General features: G+C 35.8%; 1 long non-coding RNA gene across 1 annotated transcript in view; it reads right to left on the bottom strand.

Moving 5' to 3' along the window:
• The window catches only part of LOC141582781 (uncharacterized), a 120,201-nt gene that overhangs the window by 5,787 nt on the left and 98,687 nt on the right, over positions 1-15,727 (bottom strand). Inside the window, exons 3-4 of the long non-coding RNA XR_012515650.1 lie at positions 11,620-11,659; positions 8,779-8,985 (exon numbers count right to left, since the gene is read on the bottom strand). This is a non-coding gene — a long non-coding RNA (uncharacterized LOC141582781). The remainder of the gene's footprint in view (positions 1-8,778; positions 8,986-11,619; positions 11,660-15,727) is intronic.

Raw genomic sequence — 15,727 nt, 5'->3', positions numbered from 1 at the left:
ACTTTCTCTCAGTTCTCTTCCCTCTCCAGAAAAAGAGAGTTGGAAGAGATAGGATTCTAGCTATCAAGCTGGTGGAAGAGAACTGCTAAATTACTGCTTGGTTACTATTATGTATCAGCATTATGCTAAGAACTCTATATGTATTAATGTTAACATAAATCTTCACAACACTGCAAGGTAGCATTTAACAGATGTGGAAACTGAGTCTCTATAAGGTGAAATAATGTCCCTTGCTTCACACACCATCAAGAAACAGAACTGGAATGTGAACTTGTTTGTCTCACTTCAAAGTTTATAACGTTTCTTCAAAAATGGTGGATTCCTTTTTCACTGTGCCACACTTCCCACACTAAAACATTACATATAAATTAATGGACTGCTTCAAAATGTTTGTTAAATGTTGAAATTCTAAGAGTCATTTCTTTCAGTTGATCAGTGAAAATCAGCCCTTAGATCTGTACCCATACTTATTTAGTCTGAATGATAGCAAGAGTTAGTTATTTAGTGCTTATGATGTGTTTGACACTGTTCAATTTATGTATATTCACTCATTTAATTATAATTAATGTCCCTACTTTGTAGTTGAAGAATTCAAACACAGAGAGGCTAAGTAAATTGCCTAAAATCACACTGGCAGATCTCTGATCAGAATTTAGGGAGTCCAGATGCAGAGACCAAGCTCCTTTACCATGTTTTACTGCCTCTCAACAATCAGAATAATTGTATCAAATTCTCCACTTAACTTTGCATGTATAAATAACTTAAGAATCTAATCAATTCCTCTGATACCTGAAGCTACAAAAAACCATTTGCTGAAAAATAAGAAGCATGATGCTTGCAGATCAGACTGCCTGATTATTCATCACACCAGCTCTTTTTCTCCATAAAGATTAAAGAGATAAAATTCTGCAAGTTACTTACTGCAGATGTCACAACTACCTGAAAAGGGCACGTTCCAGAATAAAGTAGAATCTTTGCCCAAGAAAATAATTTCTCCTTCCACAACAGTAATATTACTTCTTCTCCATTTGGGTGGCATTCTTTCGATTCTGGCAGAAATGTATTATACCAAAATTAGTTTATAATCTAAAGCTTGCAATAAAGTTGTTTCCCCACTAGCACCATCTATTTTTTAACTTATATACCATATATTCAAAAATTCCATGTATTACAACTTTCTGTTGTGAGCAATAATAAAAAAATCAATAAAGCATTTAATTTCTAAAATCAGGCTTGTTTTGTTTTTCTATTGTATGAGTCAGTGTCTGGCACATGTAAAGTAAAATGAAGAAAATGAGCTTATAAATCACAGTAATCTCCCTGATAATCACTACTCATTTAGTGAAGGGACAATGTGCTCGCTACATGAGGCATTCTTATAAAAGACACCAAGCTGCAATTAACGATCTATAGATCTCATTTGCTCTGAATTAGTAAGTGCTCTGATTCTAATAAATTCTTGATACCTAAGGACCTTATTCTGATTATTTTTATCTCATGCTCCTTGCCCATGGAGAAAGGAAATGGAAATAATTTCTTCCACAAATGCCAACTGAGTACGTTCTTTTCTCCCTATTTCTCATGCATCTACCCAGAAAGGTGTTCCAACCAAATCAATGTCAGAACACATAGCATTTTTTAAAAAGATTCTAATACTCATCCAAATCTCTTAACCAGAACATAAAACTATCACAATAATTCCATGACGAATGATGTTTAAAATGTCCTTGGTAATGAAAAAAAATCCTACAGTAACTTTTAAATTACACAGAAAAATTTTAATTGGCTTGGCTAATAAATGCAAAGTGGAAAAATCACTGAAGGACTCAAGTTTGAAACAAACAAGAATAAATCTAAAACAGATCTCAGAATCCGAACACTCATTAAGTTAAATCCAAAAAACTCTAATTCACGGTTATCAGGTTTTACCTCAGCCAAGGGCCCAGAGAAGAGGCAAACAGATTATAATAATGTAAGTAGAGTTTAAGAGTTAGGAGTTTAATATGTATAAAGATTTAGGCAGGATGATGTTCCCATCCTGAGAATATCCCTTCTTCTCCTGAGTAAGACTGACAAGATCTTATGGTTCAGATAAGGACTAGAGCATCCTAATGTGTAGAGTTAGAGCCAATGTCTTTCTTCTGTTGTGGTTGTGGTTTTTTTCTTTCAGGGGGGTTATTAATTTCAACTTTCATTTTATTTCATTTTACTTTATTTTTTGAGCCAATGTCTCACTCTGTCACCTAGGCTAGAAGGCAGTGACATGGTCATGGCTCACTACAGCCTCAACCTCCTGGGCTCAAGCAATCCTTCCAACTAAGCCTCCCAAAGGGCTGGGATTACAGGCATGAGACGCTGCACCAGCCTTCAAGGTTTATTTTAGATTCAGGAGGTACATGTGCAGGTTTTTTACATGGGTATTTAGCATGATGCTGAGATTTGGGACACTAATGATCTTATCACCCAGATAGTGAGTATAGTACCTAACAGTTTTTCAACATTCACCCCACTTCCTCCCTCTGCCTTCTGGTAGTCCTCAGTGTCCATTGTTGCCATCTTTATGTCCATAAGTATCAAATGTTTAGCTCTGATTATAAGTGAGAACATGTGGTATCTGGATTTCTGTTCCTATATTAATTTGCTTAGGATAATGGCCTTGAACTACACCCATGTTGCTGCAAAGAGCACTATATTTCATTCTTTTTGTGGCTGTGTAGCATTCCATTTCTTTATCCAATTCACTATCTGTGGGCACCTAAGGGATTTCCTGTTTTTGTTATTGTGAATAGTACTGCAATGAACATATGAGTACATGCCTTTTTAGTAAAATGGTTTACTTTCTTTTGGGTATACACCCAGTAACGAGATTGCTGGCCCAAATGGTAGCTGTTTGATACCTTAGATAAATCACCAAACTGATTAAATTTTTAATAATAGCCTTTCTGATTGGTGTGAGATGGATTTCATTGTGAGTTGTATTTGTATCTATCTGACAATTTATGATGTGGAACATTTATTTATTCATGTTTGTTGGCCACTTGTATATCTTCTTTTAAGAAGGGTCTGTTCATATCCTTTAACCATTTTTTTTAATGGGGTTATTTTACACATGTTGATTTGTTTAAGTTCCCTATAGACTCCAGATATTAGGTCTTTGGCTTAATTACTATGTACTTAAGTGTGATCCTGCAGTAGCAGGTTGTATTCTTTTGTTTCAATGTTTAGAACTCCCTTAGGGCGCTCTTGTAAAGCTGGTCTAGTGGTAATGAATTCCCTTAGTGCTTGCCTATCTGGAAATACTTTTTTCCTTTAGTTATGAAGCTTAGTTTGATGGGATATGAAATTCTTAGTTAGAATTTCTTTTTGGCCAGGTGTGCTGGCTCACACCTGTAATCTCAGCACTTTCAGAGGCCGAAGCAGGAGGATCACCTAAGGTCAGGAGTTCGAGATCACCCAAGCCAACATGGCAAAAGCCTGTCTCTACTAAAAATACAAAAATTAGCTGGGCATGGTGGCCCACACCTATAATTCTAGCTACCCGGGAGGCTGTGGCAGGAGTATCACTTAAACCCAGGAGGTGGAGGTTACAGTGAGCTAAGATTGCACAATTGCACTCTAGCCTGAGTGACAAGAGCAAAACTCTGTCTAAAAAAAAAAAAAAAAAAAAAAAAAAAAAAAAAAAAAAAAAAAAAAAATTATTTCTTTAACAGTACTGAAAATAGGTCCCTAATCTCTCCTAACTTATATGTTTTCTGCTGAGAAGTCCACTATTAGCCTGATTGGATTCCCTTTATAAGTGATCTGACATTTTCTTTAGCTGCCTTTAAGAATTTTTTCTTGAGCACTGACCTTGGACAGTCTGGTGACTCTATGCTTTGGTGATGCTCATTTTGTATAGTGTCTTGCAGGTGTTCTCTAGATTTTTTGTATCTAGATTTTTTTTAATCTAGTCTACTTCTCTAGCAAAATTATAAAAATTGTCTTTAATTGTTCCCTCACATATGTTTTCTAAAATTGTTTATTTTTCTCCTCTCCCTGGAATGCCAATAATTTGCATGTTTGGTCACTTTACATAATCCCACATCTCTCAACAACTTTGTTCATTTTTTTTAAAATTTCTTTCTTTACTTTTGTCTGACTGGGTTAGTTTAAAAGATTTGTCTTCAAGTTCTGAGATTCCTTCTTCTGCTTGGTCTAGTCTGCTAATAAGGTTTTCAATTGAATTTTGAAATTCCTTAAGTGAATTTTTAAATTCCAGAAGCTCTGATTGATTTTTTTAAAGATATTTATCTCTTGCTTCATTTCCTGGATTGATTTAGAAGTTTCCTTGTGTTGATTTTCAATCTTGTCTTGGATCTCATTGGGCTTCCTTGCAATCGATGCTCTGAATTCTATACCTGTCATTTCTGAGTTTCCATTTTGGTTAAGGGCCATTGCTGGAAAGCTAGTGTGATCTTTTGGTGGTGTCACTACATTCAGATTTTTCATGGTGCCAAAATTATTGCAGTAGTCCCTTCTCATCTGGAGATGCTGGCACTTTCAATTTTTATAATTATTCTCTTGTGGGTAGAATATTTTTCTTTTTCTTTCTTCCTTATAATATTATTGGTTTTTTATTTCTCTTTCCTTCCTCCTCTCCCAGGTGGTGTGACTGTAGAGAATGTTGGATAAGGTCTTTTGGCTTTGCTTCTATAGCCCTATGCACTTCTTTTGCCAGGATTTATGTTGGGGTGTTAGAGCCAATGTCTTTGAACAATGAACAGAAAAAGGACTTTGTAAAAACAAAAGGACTTTCTCATCTCAGGTAAGCCCTCAGAATAGAGGTGTCACTTTGGGAAGTGATCCAAAGATGTGATCCAAAGATCTTCTGATGGAATCTCTAAGTATGCTGATAATGATAACGCATCACCAGTGATATCTAATCAGACACATATGGCACAGAGCTGTAAAAGGTGGGGAGAGCAGAAGGTAATACAGAGGAAGGTAACTTAGTCTTATCCTTATTGGCCGGGCGCGGTGGCTCAAGCCTGTAATCCCAGCACTTTGGGAGGCCGAGGCGGGTGGATCACGAGGTCAAGAGATCGAGACCATCCTAGTCAATATGGTGAAACCCCTTCTCTACTAAAAATACAAAAAATTAACTGGGCATGGTGGCGAGTGCCTGTAATCCCAGCTACTCAGGAGGCTGAGGCAGGAGAATTGCCTGAACCCAGGAGGCGGAGGTTGCAGTGAGCCGAGATCACGCCATTGCACTCCAGCCTGGGTAACAAGAGTGAAACTCCGTCTCAAAAAAAAAAAAAGTATGTCACATTAAAGAAGAGAAAATGAACAAAAGCACGTACTTGAACCATGCTGAATGGCAGAAAACACATGTACATCAACATGCATGTCACACCAGGAGAACCGATGAAAAGATCACAACTCAACCATCAGGTTGAGGGACTGCTATGAAAAATCCTTCCTCCAGGAACTGTGACACTAGAATACAATTTTTGTAGAACCCTAAAAGGAAATGGATCATTAAAGGTATTTCTGTTGCCATAGCCTACCAATGACATTAGAAATGCATCTGCCATGCAGATCAAGAGAATGTATTTCTCATGTTTTTATTAAGACATGAACTCACACCACAGTAAAAATGAATAAAGCCTTTTGGCAATTTCTATCCTGATCAAAAAGGTACTTTCCTCTACCTTCTCAAGTAAAACATTAAGGAAAATTATTTAACCTAGTCTTGGTAATGAGTTGCCTTCATTCTGAATATCAACTTATATAATGTGCTATAAAACACAAAGTAATTTTGTATCTCTTTTGGAATCTGTCTTCTCCCTTTAATATGGAAAATAAATGGTCACCTCTTGTTAGCTGTCATTTTTTCCTTTCTTTGTCAGCCTTCCATTCACTTCTAGTTTAAGATTTTCATTTGCTGTCTTCAGAGAAAAACACATAAAGAAACCTGTTTAAAATGCATATTTAAATACATAAATCTCTGAGTGTCATGTTTAATTTTGTATTATTTTATCTCTTTTCCTTATTTGTTTCCTTAGATAAAGATCTTTAAAGCTCTCACCACCAGCACTATATTCTACAAAGATTTTGAAGTAACATACAGGAATGTATATAGCAAAGTATGTTTTATGTTAAAGACAAAACTATGTTAAAGAAGAAAACAAAATTGAGGAAGATAAAGAACGCAGTAATAAGACCAGACAAAACATAAATTATAGTTGATAGATAAACCCCAGTGGGCAATCCAGGATACAGATATGCCACACATGGGAGACTATGATATAGTTTATAGCACAGAGAAGCCCATTTATATCTGAGCTCACTGGCAGCTAATGACTAAAGGGAATTGTAGTCTTCTACCTGATTCACACTGCCCAGAAGATTTTCTTATTGCTTTCGAATTTGGTGTCATTGAGGATACCAGGAACATGACCTGCTCCACATTAGAATCATATACTATCTGAGATGAAAGGGACTGTAGATCATACAACCCAATGAGAACTAGAAGGATCAAATGAGTTTCTAGTCCAACAAAGAACAGAAGAATCAGTTCTAGAACCTTGATATTTGGAGGACTTTACCTAATTTAGTGCTTTTTCTAGTTAGCAATATTCTCAAATCTCTCTACATAGAGGAGGTGGCCAAGAATCCAAGTATATTCTGTCCAGGATTCATTAAATTGGAACAATTGTGTCTAATTCCCTGGTTTACTGGCTATATTAGGATAAGCTTCAGGAGACAAAACATAGATACAGATTCATCCTCATTATTAGGGGTAGGTCCCAGGTTAATCCACTCGCAATTAAGAAAAAGTATGCAGTGAGGAAGTAAGGATCATACCTACACTTATTGGAGCCTTCTCAGAGCCAAAGTAGAAAATAGTTCTCAAGATAGGCAAATGCAAATTACCCTCATACCTTAGTTCCTGTTCTATTTAGTTCTCCCTCTCTCTTTCTCTCTGCCTCTCTCTCTCTTTTTCTCTCTCACTCTCTCTTCCCTCTCTCTCTCTCTTCCTCCTTCCCTCTTTTTCTATCTCTCTCTCTCCCTCCTCAATTCTCCTTTCTTTCCATTGAATTTATTCCTTCTGGTCATATCAAAGAGTAGTGAGGCAAAAAAAATCCTGGAAGTCACATATGGCTAGGAATCATTAGTGCTCCCACCAGCCAAAGTCAATAAACTTCAGAGAACACAGGATCATTCAGTAAAGATGTCAGCATGATCATTTCTTAATAACAAGGCTAAACCCACATCTAGATCTGCCCTTAAGAAGCTTTAAGACAAGTTTTAAAAGGATCAAACTGATCCACAAGTAAATTAACTGCCTATGGAACAAAGCCCAACAATCTTTAAAGGAATACAACTAAAACCAACACTCAACAATGTAAACTTCACACTGTACATCACCCAATTAAAAAATTATCATGCATACGAAGCAGCATGAAATTTTGACAGATAACCAGGAAAAAGTAATCTGTTAAATAGAGATCAAGAAATCACAGCAATGATTGAATTAGCAAACACATACATTAAAAATAGCAACAAAAAATATGCTCAGCATGCTCAAATTTTTAAGGAAAATACAAACATAAGAGGAGAAAATGAAAAATATAAATAAAAGCCACATGAAATGTTTAGAGATGAGAAACACAATACACGGAATAAGAAACTCAATGAATGAGATTCACAGTAGATTATATACTGCAGAACAGATTAGTAAACTTGAAAACATAGCAATTAAAACTGTCCAACCTAGGCCGGGCGCGGTGGCTCAAGCTTGTAATCCCAGCACTTTGGGAGGCTGAGGTGGGTGGATCACGAGGTCGAGAGATCGAGACCATCCTGGTCAACATGGTGAAACCCTGTCTCTACTAAAAATACAAAAAATTAGCTGGGTATGGTGGCACGTGCCTGTAATCCCAGCTACTCAGGAGGCTGAGGCAGGAGAATTGCCTGAACCCAGGAGGCGGAGGTTGCGGTGAGCCGAGATCGTGCCATTGCACTCCAGCCTGGGTAACAAGAGCGAAAACTCCGTCTCAAAAAAAAAAACAAACAAACAACAACAAAAAAAAAACTGTCCAACCTGAGAAAAGCAGAAAAAAAGTCTGAAAAAAATGAACAGAAACTCTATGTCCTATTGTACAATATTAAGTGGCCTAACAAGATAGCATTAATTGGAGTTCCAGAAAGAAAGGAGATAGAGGGAGGAATATAAAAATTATTCAAAGATATTACGAAAAATGCCCCAAATCATGCAAACTGTAAACCCACAGAACCAAGAATATCAACAAATTGTAAGGAAGATAAGCAAAAAGAAATCTATACAAAGACATATCCTAATCAAATTGTCAAAAAGAAGTAATAAAGAAAATATATTAAATGCAGGCAGAGGAGAGTAGAGAAAAAGAATTACTTATAGAGGAACTAAAAATAGAACACTTCAGATCTCATTAGAAAGCATTCAAGCCTAAAGACAATGAAAATACATCTTTAAAGCATTGAAAGAAAAAAAAAACTTGTCAACCTAGAATTGTACACCCAGTGGAAATATCTTTCAAAAATCAAGGTGAGGGAGACATCTGGTTTTAGCTCCAACTTATAAAGAGCTCAGAAGTTGTCACCCTCACCCTTACAACAAGGAAAAACCTGGGCAAACTGAAAATCAAGGCTCTTCTTGGACCTGTTAGATAACTGAGGTCACAGAGGAAACAACCACCTTGAAATCTGAAGAGAGAGGTGTCATTCAAAGAGACATAGCCAAGATGTACTTACCTAAGGGAAAAGATGCTGGAGCCATAAACCAGTAGGAACACTTAATGGTAGTTTCACTAATTGCTGAGGGCTGAGTGTGGACTGGAATAATAGTAAAAAGTTCCCTGGTGCCAAGTCTTAGGGGGAATGCACACTCTTATGGGCTTGACCTCCAGGAATCCCACCAGGTTCTCACAGTGAAGATCCAAGACAGGTCCACTCATGGCTCTGGCAAAGGTGAGGGAAGAGTAACCACTGTAAAATATGCTTAGAATTTTCTTAATAACCAAAATCCTTATCTTTAGAGGAAAAGACCTTTCCAGAGCTTTATCACAGCTGGGGAAAGGGGCATTTCTCCTATTCCAACTCCTTAAAGCATGACTATCTCACTTCAGGGAAAATTTTCTAAAAAGCTACAACACTAGAGAAGTTCACAGCCCAGATAAACAGGCCCATGAAATGATTTATATTTAATTATACTACTATGGAACCCAAGTGCTCAGCAACAGGTGAATGGATAAATTGTGGTATATCTATGCAATGGAATACTACTCAGCCATAATAAGGAATAAACCACTAAAACATGCAATGACATGGATAAGTCTCAAAAACTTTATGCCGAGCAAAAGAATCCAGACAAAAAGAGTACATGCTATATGGTTGCATTTATGTGAAATTCTTTTAAACAGTAAGTCCAATCTATAGTGACAGAAAGTGGGTAAGTGATTACCTATGGGTAGAAGCAGAAAGGAGATGGGACTAGAAAAAAAACAGCAGAAAACATTTTGGGGTCATTAAAATATTCTAGAGCTTGATTGTGGTAACAAACATATGGGAGTACCCATTAGTCAAAACTCATCAAAAATGAACACCTAAAATAGGTATATTTGCGTTCCAATTTTTTAGAAAAACTTTTTAAGGTGCTTACTCTACAGAGTAAGAATTTCCATCATTTTCTTTCTTCAGCAAAACTAAAAAAATATATACCCATCACTAATGCTCAACTCTGCTCACCTAATCAATCTTCAGACCTGAAGCTAACAACCCTGTCATCCCATATCCTTCTCTTCTCGAAGAAAAACAATGAAATTACATTAATCATTGTCACTCATTGTATTTGCCAGCCCTTAAATTATTTTGATTGTTCTCTTCCTATTATCACAATAAATTATAACTTGTTGACCATCCATAGACTGCTTTGCAAACTCTTCTTTATTCTTCTGTATTCCATCTGAGCATATTTAGTTGTCTCCATAATATTTTTAAAATTGTTTATTTAAATAAAATTATTATAATTTCTTTATTTTTTTAAATGATCTTGAATTATCTGTAAAAAGGCCAAAAGGCAGCTAATATAGTATTTTTTGTCAGACCTAAACAACGTATTGTTTTACTTTCATGTAAAACCTCAAAGTTCTTGTGAAATTACCTGGCCCTCATCTTCCAAGCCTCCCCTACAGAAACTTGCTAAACAACCCCTTTCTTCCTATTTCTGACATATATATATATACACACACACACATACATATGCACATTATATATGTATCAGAATATATATACATTATATATCAGAATATATATGTATATATACTATATATGTAATATATACTACATATGTAGTGTATATATATACACGTATATATGTATCAGTATATATATTTGCTCACAAATTCTTCCTCTTCCCTTTCAAAACCTAAATCTGTTCCTAATCTGTTCCCTGATTAATTGGAACTGTAATATAAAATGTCCCTTAACTAAAAAAACTATTTTCTCTACTTGCCCTACATTTATCATTGCTCTACAACTTATTTCTCTTTTGCTCACAAATAATGACAGTGAGTTATTGATCTTCTCATTGAATGGTTGACTAGATGACTATACGTCCATTTTGTTGGGCTATAAGGATCTAATGAATGTCTACTACTTGATTTGTACATGATACTTCTTAACAAAGATGATGATAAACAAAATCACACAGTCATCCCCACATCCTAAAGATAACTACACGTTATATGCTCTTGAGCCCATTTCAGGTTACTACTTCCTAAACAGAGATACTAATTTATACAATGCTTATGGTCAGCCTTATGACAGAACTGTGTACAGTATCTTTATAGAACACAGTATACATCTACAGCCTATGAAAAGAAATTAAAGTAACCCTTTATTCAATCTGACAAAGGACTATGGAACCTTGTAATTATCTGGCTTTCCATAGAAGAGATACATTGCAGTTGGGTACACATGAGGGCACAGGTTTATGCCTCAGATGACAGATGGCAGATAAAAAGCTCCAGAGTGCAAGCTTTTTACCAGACCTTTTTAATTTATTTTCCCCAAATGCATCAAATTTTAATGCTGGCTCTCTGACCCAGTATGTTAGCTTTTTTTATGAACTTATGATTAACTAGTACCATGGTAGCAGGAGCTAACTTTTGTTCCATTTAAAACTAAATTTTACTCATAAAAGTTATAACCCCTAAACACTGGGTGAAAGAGACCAAATGAGGAATAAAGTATTTTAAAAGGACAAATGAGAACAGAAAATTTAACCTTGCACTATAATTACCAGAAGAGCATCTGGAATTCCATGAGCCAAATCTAGTCAATTACAACACTGGGCAATTCGATCTGAAAAGCAGGGTTCAAGAATTAACTATATCAACTACTGCCAGGTAGCTTGGTTCCCCCAAATTAGGATGATGTTTCCACTCTCTTTCAGACCATGTGGTAATTCACAGCCTTGGATGGAATGGCAACAGTGCTTACAAGAGTTACTTTAACACTCTTTTATTCAAAGACTATAAAGATAGATTTCTGTAATCCAGCTGCCTATATTATGTGGGTAGAATTTGGACTTACAAATGTCTGGCCAGGATGTAAGCTGGGCTTTTGGCTTGTCCTGAAAAAAGAAGGGGAAGGGGAAGGTTAAGTTATCAAACATATGGCAAGGTCCTCTGGCCAGGTAGCTTCAATCATTTTGAACACCCAAGAAGTTATTCACAATGTGAATAAACTTCTAGTTACTGAGAGAATAATTTGGAAAAAGTTTTGTTAATTTGATGAATATATAATGATTTTAAAATCTTCCCTATGGATACTGGGCAAGAGGCAACTCAAAGGGTGCAACTTGGCATTGTCAAAAGAGAAGAGTCTCAAATAAATTCATTTCCAGCACATTTTATAGTAATGTCATATTCATTTCAGAATGAAACTCGGATCCACTCATTACCATCAATACAACTACAATTCATTTCTCAACACAGCATCTTTATTTTATTTTCATTTTTTAGACAGAGTCTCACTATGTTGCCCAGGCTGGATTCAAACTTCTGTGCTCAAGTGATCCTCCCACCTCAGCCTCCCAAATAGCTGGAACTACAGACACATGCCATCATGCCCAACTTTCAACATATTAGCCCAAATTGGGGGAAAGGGATTAAGTTCCTCTTCCTGGTAGTGGGGGAAGAGAACCTGCATATATTGCAACCAACATGTTTCAAAGCCAATGAAAGTAGTAAGCTTGACCACATAGGGAAAAATAACTGGCTTAGATACCTGTGACTTGTCACTAAACTTTGATGAATATCAGGGAAGTCAGGTCTAAAATAGTACTGAAAATTTACCTTTATCTCAGATTTATTATCAGAATCAAATACTATGCTTCTTAATGCAAAATGTTGAGGAAAAGTTATGGACCCTATTCCCATAAATATGCACATTATATGAACAAATTAAAACAATTACTAAAGATTTTCATCCTTGAATGTCTAATAAGAATGCCTGCTTTAAACTGATAGTCCTAAAAGATTAAGTCTTATACTGGAGATGAAATAACTTCACTGAAGTAAGTTTCCAGGAAAACAAAGCAAAACATCAATACATCCAAATAATAAGTATATTTCATCTCATCGAAGGCCTGATGCTAAACAGTATCACAGAAAAATGTGAGTCCATAAGGGTTTCTATACCATACCTAGCTGATTTGATATCTACATTGCAAACCAATAACATGGGGGCAGACACCTGGGTGGGAGTATATCCAGACTCAAGGACCACAGTTCCCTTGCCTTCAGCATTTGAAGAAGCATAGTTGATGTTGAGGCCATGATTGCTACACAGAGGATGTTTAGGGCAGTGAAAATATTGGGTGTAATACTAAAATGGTGGATACATGCCATGCATTTGTCTACACCCATAAAGCATATAACAGCAAGAGTTAACCCTAACATAAACTGTGAGCTTTGGATGATAATGATGCATCAGTGTAGGTTCATTAGCTGTAACAAATGTACCACTCTGGTCAGGGGTGTTTACAGTGGGAGTGTCTGTGCACGTGGGGACAAGGGGTCAATGGGAAATCTCTGTGTCTTCCGCTCAATTTTGCTGCGAACCTAAAACTGCTTTAAAACATAAACCCTATATTAAAAAAAAAAAAAGAAAAAGAAAAAAAACCTGTAGGCAAAGATTACTTTATGAGAGATAAAATAAATTCATTTTAAATTTTTACTTAGATGACTGTAGTGTTTAATAAAACTGTTCTTTTTCAAATTATTTAAAACAAATGAATGCTTATAATTCTTCAGGCTCTGCCCACAGAAGACATACATATTAAGATTTTATCTGCTAAAGCGAATGAGTAAATTGCATTTAAATACCAACATTATAGGTCTGTTTGTTCCTCCCAAACTTTCCGCCACCCTCTTCCCTCTCCTTCCAAGCCAAGACCACTCATTCTTACTGTAGTGCAGAGCTATACTATTGTTTTAGATGTTACTGTTAGTCATTGCATTAGTCATTTTCAACTTGCAGCTCCATTACCTGCCATGACTAGAGCTAAAATCACCCCTTCTCCACTTCTGGGTTTGCTAAACTCTTAACCCAATGACTTACTGTTTGTATATTTGAAATGAGGTGTTCCCAAAGAAGAGAAAATAGCAAATAGAAGCAAACGACACAGTACACCATTGCGTCTCTGCTGAACATTATCCCTCATCAGGGAGAAATTTTCTCCCCCTGCACAATTTTCTCAGTGGCTAAGATACTTTTTTACAAAATTAAATAACAGTTTTAAAAAAATCTGAAAGGTTCATGGAGCAGCAAGCAATGGGTATTGTGGCTCATAGCAACTCCTCACCCCGCTTCTTAAGAAAAAAACCTCATCCCTATATTTCTCCTTCTTCCTAGGCTCCCAAAACAATATGATTGTTTCAGGGGATATAATTTTGCATTTCAATTTTTTCCCAATACACAGTGGAAAAAATTGCCAAACTGGAGCCTGAAACCAGAAAGTCATGCAGAGCTTTGTGTGTGCTTTGGAGGGAAGGGGGAAGTGATGAACAGAAAGGAAGCAGAAACCCATTGTGCTGCTCTGGTCTGCAGCCAAACCACCCTGCTTGCTCCTGCTTCTGGTGCCTCAGGGAGTTTGTTTTTCAAGCTTTTTATGGCAAAAGAAAAATGTATTAGAAAATGGAGGAAAAGATCTGTTCTTCAAAATATTATTTAGCCCTATTCCAGCAATCTACGACATATAAAAATGAAGGCGTGAGATTGAATCTTAATACTCTTATATACAATAGGTTTTCGATGTAATTGCTGTATGCTCTAAAGATCAAACCTCAGTTCTTTGATGTTAAAACCTATAGTTTTTAATTTTTTTTCCAACAATCAAAGAAAGGTCTCTTATCCCCAGTTTACACATTTGGAAGTAAAATAAATGATTATTTCTGCTGGCACCACAGGAATAAGACACATGGGATTGTGTGCTTCATTAGACCCTGACAGAACAGAAGAATGCCATCTTGGAACATAGAGGACTAGCAGTGGGCAGATGCTTTATAAAAGGTCATATCTCAATCTTCTGATTCCCCAGAAAGCTGGGTACCTTCTCTTTAGGAAAATTGTTCAGCCCTTGAAAGCTAAAAGGTTTAAAAAGTCAGTTTGTCTTTCTGTATGTCAGACTATTTTCTTTTCAAGAAAAGAGTGCAGAGGGAAAAAAACATGGATTGGCTATTAACTCTTTCTAAATAACTTATTATAACATAATAAAATTATAAAAGTAATCATTTGGTTATAGTCTTCTCCACAGTGACCTCTCTTGAAACGTGATAGATATGTACATAGATACATAGATGAATATTGAAAACTCATATGATAGATAATTTATAGCATAATGTATCATGTGGTATATATATATATATATATATATATATATATATATATATATACAGTATTATATCCCAAGCATCTAGCAATAGTTTGACAAGTTCTAGTTTTCTCAAACTTGGAAAAGTACATATTATTTATAATGAGAGCAAAAAATACCATTAGGAATCTAGTTTATATTTCTATGGCCAAGTTATTCTATTAAGAGTAAGTTATAGAAACTTTGAGTAAACAAAAACAACAACAAAAGATTCTTACCGATAAAACAATGTAAATCTATTGTTCTACTGTCAAACAAGTGTATGTTACTTTAACAGATGATCCATTACTAGGTGGGTGGATCCTTTCTATAACCAAATAAAACTTTTAAATTATATCAGTAAGGATGTTAGATATAAAACTCCAAACATCCAATGTGTGCCTTTAACCTTTGATACTAAAGTACCCATAAGCCTCTTGAAACTGTTTAGACAAATAATGATATATGGCACTTTGAGTAGTTTCCATTCATGATACTTCTAGAGGTGTGGAAATACAGCAAACCTCATGGAAGTGACAGAGAGTTTGTTATTAACTTTTAATTAAAACACATTCATCCATTCACCAGTTATCACATGCCTAACACATGGCAGACAGTTTCTCAGGTATAAAATGTCAACGCCAGGTCTAAACTCTGAATGTTTTGCTTGAGCATAATTACTCTTCCTATTGGGTTCCATTGAGCATTTGAAGCTCTTTAAACTTAGGAAAACACAGAGTATTTTCTGCTTCATTTTCATTACCTGTATCAATAAATTTTCATCAC

Source organism: Saimiri boliviensis, chromosome X (assembly GCF_048565385.1).
Source record: "Saimiri boliviensis isolate mSaiBol1 chromosome X, mSaiBol1.pri, whole genome shotgun sequence".
Taxonomy (NCBI): Eukaryota; Metazoa; Chordata; class Mammalia; order Primates; family Cebidae; genus Saimiri; species Saimiri boliviensis.
This window is presented reverse-complemented; position numbering and strand designations above follow the sequence as displayed.